This window comes from Bidens hawaiensis, unplaced genomic scaffold, assembly GCF_021521415.1.
Source record: "Bidens hawaiensis isolate Kalapana, Puna unplaced genomic scaffold, B.hawaiensis_p1.1 tig00022140_1, whole genome shotgun sequence".
Lineage (NCBI taxonomy): Eukaryota > Viridiplantae > Streptophyta > Magnoliopsida > Asterales > Asteraceae > Bidens > Bidens hawaiensis.
Window position 1 is genome coordinate 14,943 of NW_027493426.1, and position 6,372 is coordinate 21,314.

Here is a 6,372-nt window from a genome sequence, read left to right on the forward strand (position 1 = left end):
GTTCACACAAACGGCAAGTGTACCGGTCGCGTATAGCACAGATGAGGAAAGTCTGGATATCGAACTCGAAGACACGTGAAAACGTTTATAATCACTAAACTCTAACCAAGACTCACCAAAATATTTAATTGATTTTTTTAGATTTAATTTAACTACTTAACTTAACTAAATGAAAACTTTTGACAAAACTTTGGAAACTTTGACTGCAGTGATAAAAACGTCTACCTAGGTAAGAATCATATTGAAGGAGATAATAAGACAATGGATTGAAAACTCTCACGACACCGGTTCTAAAGGATAACACAACTAAGGTTCGATAAGAAGATCAGATCACCTCTCGGTCTCACTAACAAACTCTAACTTAGTTTAGTTGATTTTAAGTACAAACCTGGAAAACAAATTATTAACGTGTTCTAATACCTACTCACCTCGGTCTCACCGACACACTAGCCTAATGGAAACAAACACTACACAACCAAGGATAGAGGAACAATTCAACTTAACTTAAACTAGACCAACTAATCGCTCAAACACCCAAACCCGACAAGAACAAAACCCGCTCTCGCGCGATCTTAATTCTAACAAGTAAAAGTAATGAGACGAGTTTACTTCTTATCACCTCTCGGTCTCTAAGAAGGTGTTTCACAACTGATTTTATATAATTAATTTACCCACTTATCCCTACGGTTGTACACCCCGCAATTAAACCCTAAACACAAAGTAAAGAGCCTTAAACATGCAACAACTAATCAAAACCGATTCAATTAATTAAAGCACGAGGTTATTAGGTATAATCAAACAAAACACAGCCACCAAACACAATCTAATTCACTATTAAATCAAACTTTACATTACCAATTTAAACCATGATCATTAACAATCCATATTACTAGTCAAAACCTAACAATATTCATCAAACCTAGGTAGAACAAACAAGATTAGCTACTCATTAAGTTTGGACAGCCATTAACATTCAAGTAAAACATCATAAACATCAAAATAAACATAATAAAACTCATTCAAGATCCAAGAATAACTAAATCAAAGTCAAACAATCAGTTACTTGCAAAACAATCCAAAGAAAAAGATCAATTCAACTAGTTAGGGTTCTTGAACAATAAACAAAGTTTAAAGATGATTACTTAGGGTTATATGGCTGAGTTTGTGGATGTATTTGATGCCTAGCAGCTGCACAAGAGTCTCCTTGGTGTTCTTCTTCCTCTCCAGCTGTCACAACAGCCGCCATTTAGCTTTTTTTTCTTTCTTTCCCTTGCTGCAGTTCCAATCGGAACTAGTGAAGAAGTTAGGGTTCTTTTATTTTCGGGATTAGGGCTGGATAATGGCTGAGAATTAAATTAATTAACTTAATATAATATCATGCAAGGCTTCTAACTTGTGGGCTTGGGTTGGGCCTTGAGTTGTAGCTTTAAAACTTGACCAACAAGGCCTCTAGAATCTTCCAAATTAACTCTTTTTTCACCATCTTTCATAAACCTACAATTAACATTTAAACTTTGTAAATTATTGCACTTAACCCCCAATACTTTCATAAAATAAACAATTAAGCACAAAAACCATGATAAAATCATAAGGAAAGTAAGTATGTTTTACTACACATCAAAGGTTCATCAATTTTGCATGTCTTGGATTTTACCTTTTGGAACCTTGTTCATAGACGGCTAATTATATTCCTTTGTAATATTATACTTGCCAACTGCGGCCAAGATTATATAAGTGACTAAACTTATTTATCTAGCAATTTGCAGCATTAATGGAGTCATCAAGGACCCATTTCAACACTTTCGTTCTTTTTCTTTTGAAACCTATTGTAGATTCACTCTCCTTCAATTTGACCAACATCGGGGGGAAATAATCACTGAAGGTGACGGAGGGTACATCTCCAATGGTGGCATCCAGGTGACCCCAGATGTGATTAGTTCCAATCGAAGCGGGAGATCTGGACGGGCAACATTCACCAAAACATTCCATCTTTGGGACAACAGAACCGGTGAGCTAGCAAGCTTCAGTACCAGTTTCACATTTGTAATTGATTTAGGCAGGGTTACACCGTATGGTGACGGCCTCACATTCTTTCTAGCTCAGGATAATTCTGTGCTCACCAGGCGCCGAGCCATGGGGCTTCTAGTCAACTACACAACCAATACATTCAGAAGCCCATTTGTTGCGGTTGAGTTTGATACTTTTTGTAATGACTTTGATTCATATATCTCTCCAAATATAACAATCGGTGATCATGTTGGTATTAATATTAATTCTCTGGTTTCTGTTCGATATCAGAAATGGTTAAGCAATGTAACCGGTGGGGGCGTGTGTCAAGCTTGGATTGCATATGATTCAGTGTCAAGAAATCTTAGTGTTTCATTCACTGGTTATCGAAATTATATGGTCGTACGACAAGGACTTGTTTACATGGTTGATCTCAGGAATGAGTTGCCCGAATAGGTTATCTTCGGGTTTTCTGCAGCCCCTGGAGCAAACTTCCAGAAACATAACGTGAGATCTTGGGCTTTCAATAGTTCGAATTTGCATCAGAACCCCAGTCCTAATATAGTGAATGGCGGAAACAGCAACGTGAGATTAATAGCTGGAATATCGGTTGTTGTTACCTGCTTCTTGCTTGTGCTCGCATTTGTTTGGTGGATGAGGAAGAAGAAGACGAAGAAGAAGAATAAGAAGAGGCAGAGCAAAGAAGATGGGCATGAGGATCTTACATTGGATGAAGAGATGAACTATGAATTCGAAATGTGCATTGGGGCAAAAAGATTCTCTTACGACGAATTAGCTCATTCGACTAGCGAGTTTGCAGAGAAAGAGAAGCTTGGAGAGGGAGGATTTGGTAGTGTTTACAAAGGGTTTTTAAATTATTCGAGCACATATGTTGCGGTCAAAAGGGTGTCAAAGAGTTCAAAACAAGGGATTAAGGAATATGCATCAGAAGTTAGGATCATTAGTCGATTGAGACACAGAAACCTGGTGCAACTCATCGGTTGGTGCCACGAAAAATGAGAACTCCTTCTTGTTTACGAATATATGGAAAACGGAAGCTTAGATTCACATATTTTCCATGCAAAGAGCCTACTGACTTGGGGCAAAAGGTACAAAATCGCCCAAGGTCTGGCTTCGGCTTTGATGTATCTACATGAAGAATGGGAGCAATGTGTTTTGCATAGAGATATCAAATCTAGTAATGTGATGCTAGATTCAAATTTCAATGCGAAGCTTGGTAATTTCGGGTTAGCTAAGCTGGTTGACCACGAGAAAGGCTGGCAGACAACGACGTTAGCCAGAACCATGGGGTACATGGCTCTTGAATTTGTAGTGACTGGGAAGGCCAGCAAGGAATCAGATGTTTATAGCTTTGGAGTTGTTGCCATGGAAATAGCATGTGGACGAAAAAGTATTGAGTTCAACGCCGAAGAAAATAAAATACAGTTACTAGAATGGGTTTGGGAGCTTTATGGGACCGGGACTCTTTTAGATGTTGCCGACCCACGTCTAGAGTTCAATTTCGAGGAAGAAGAAATCAAGTGTTTGATGACAACTGGGTTATGGTGTGTGCATCCTGATCCAAAATTTCGCCCATCAATGAGACAAGTGATTCAAGTATTAAACCTTGAAGCTTCAATGCCCATACTCCCTTCAAAGATGCCAAGGGCATCTTACTTGACACCTTCCATGTCTTCTTTATTTGATGTCACTTCAATCATCCATAACCAAGCATGAAAAAGCGTAGAAGATACAAATTCCTAAAAGCAAACAACGACAACAAACAGTTTCTTATTCTTCTTCTTTTTCTTCTTATCCTTTCGTATCACACTTGCACTCAGTATAGTTTTCAAATTATATTAGGGTTAAGCCTATTATGGTCAGCTTGTTCGAGTTAGATTTTATATTCTGTATATGTATGCTTGTATATTGTATTAAACAATTTATCACAATAAAATCTCTCTTTTTACCTTCACATGGTATAAGAGCTGTTGAAGTTCTATCTGTGTCGGATATTAACTCCAAAACCACATTTCGCCGACGTGTGCCAACTTTCGGCCACCATATACTCAAAACATATCAGCTTTCTATATATTAACGGCACACTTATCTGATCCAAGCATCACCTCCCACATAAATAAATATTCAAAACTGACCCAACGCCCCTACCACCCGACTATAGCTAGCTCCATTGCTACACCATGTGCCTGTGCTATAGTTTTTCACTTTTTATAGTTCTCGTTTCATTTTAGTGCGTGTAACTAGAAAACCGCTAAAGTTGTTTTTAGTGCATTATTTTGAACTAAACTACCATTACCGCCATAACCATAGTTCTTTTTAATTAGTTACTAGCTAGATATCCTCTCTTCATATTTAGAAGGCGTATAGTTGATGTAACACCTGGTATATCAGTACACACGTATACGGTGTCACTACGTGAAAATTGACCTTCGGCCACACGAAAAAAGTGTGGTCGTAGGCCTTTAGCCACACACATTTGGTTCAGGACATATGTGGCCAAAGGTCGTGACACCGTGGGTATGATATGGCCACACAGAATTTTTAGTGGCCTTATGTGGTAATAAGTGTGGCTAAAGGGTACAGGCATTAGTTGCTGGCCATCAAGAAGACTCTCCAATAAGTGTGGCTAAATGGTAGAAAATGGCCGCATGTAAATTTACTAAGAGTGACCATTACATCTATATAGCCACATGAATTTATGTTTCAGCCACAAGAATTTTATATTAATGTGGCCAACAAGGTTGTGTTAAGCTTACATTGTGACCTATACCGTGTGAATATAGCAAAGAAATGGCCACTTAAATTTAATAATAGGGTGGCTAATTATATGATATAGACACTAGCTATTACATTAAAAGTGGCTAAATATGTTTACTTGTCACTCAAAACTCCTTTGTAGATTATAGTGTGGCCATTATCTTACCGTTTGTCACACAAAAATGTTTTTCCTAATATAAGGTGTGGCTATTGTAAAACTTTTCATCACACAGAGTGAAGTACTGTGTGGCTAATAATATCTTATAGACACTGGAGGTTATTGTAAATGTGGCTAAAAATGTGAACTTGCTAGTCAAAAACTCTTTTGTAGTTTGTGGTGTGGCCATTGTCTTACCGTTTGTCACACATATTGGTTTTCCTAATTTAAAGAGTGGCTATTGTCAAACTTTTTGTCACACATAGTGAGCTATTGTGTAGCTAAAAATATCATATAGACACTGGAGGCTGTTGTCAATGTGTCTAAAAATGTAAACTTGCTAGTCAAAAACTCTTTTGTAGTTTGTGATGTGGCCATTGTCTTACCGTTTGTCACACATAATGCTTTTCCTAATTTTAAGTGTAGCTATTGTCAAACTTTTCGTCACACATAGTGAGGTACTGTGTGACTAAAAATATCATATAGAAACTGGAGGGTGTTGTCAATGTGGCTGAAAATGTGAACTTGCTAGTCAAAAACTCTTTTGTAGTTTGTGGTGTGGCCATTGTCTTACCGTTTGTCACACATAAAACATTTTCTAATTTAAAGTGTGGCTATTGTCAAACTTTTCATCACACATAGTGAGGTACTGTGTGGCTAATAATATCATATAGACACTGGAGGTTGTTGTCAATGTGGCTAAAAATGTGAAGTTGCCACTCAAACGCTCTTTTGTAGTTTGTGTTTGTGGTGTGGCCATTGTCTTTACCGTTTGTCACACATAATGTTTTTGTAATATAAAGTGTGGCTATTATCATACTTTTCGTCGCACAAAAATGTTTATGTTGTGCCTAATGGTCATTTATAGACTCTAATTTTTGTAATTTCAGGTGTGGCTATTGTCTTACTTTTGGCCACACCTATTTAATGTATTCTATGTGGCCAAATTGTGTGTAATTAGGCAATATAAAATTATTTTTATTTTTTGTGAAGTAATATAAAACAGTTATAAGCAATAAAACAAAATTATTACATTAGCAATAATATTCACTTAAGCAAATGTATATGCAAAATATCTTACAAAATACAAAAATAACGACTACCTATATACTAGCTAAGGCGTCGGTTTTCTTGGCATTGCTCCTTGTCTTCTGTTTGGTCACCCGGTCTATCGTTGTGTACTTTGCCTTTTCCTTCTTGCCAGCTCTGTCTGGTTCTTTTGAGGACGGGAGTGGTGGTAGCTGGAACAACAGAATATGAAAAAAAATATGTATAATTAATGTCGTATTTTGTAATTGAATAGAACAAAATAGTATGCATACATACCGAACGTTCGTTTAACTGTTCGTGAACCTTTCGGCGGGAAGTTCGTTTATGTTCATTTATCTTTGTTCAATTACGTTAGTTTAGATTATAAACAAACGAACATA

General features: G+C 37.1%; 1 pseudogene; it reads left to right on the top strand.

The window, feature by feature from the left end:
* The first annotated feature begins 1,771 nt into the window (after window positions 1-1,771).
* LOC143564638 (L-type lectin-domain containing receptor kinase IX.1 pseudogene) lies at window positions 1,772-3,783 on the top strand (annotated as a pseudogene).
* Window positions 3,784-6,372: the final 2,589 nt, after the last annotated feature.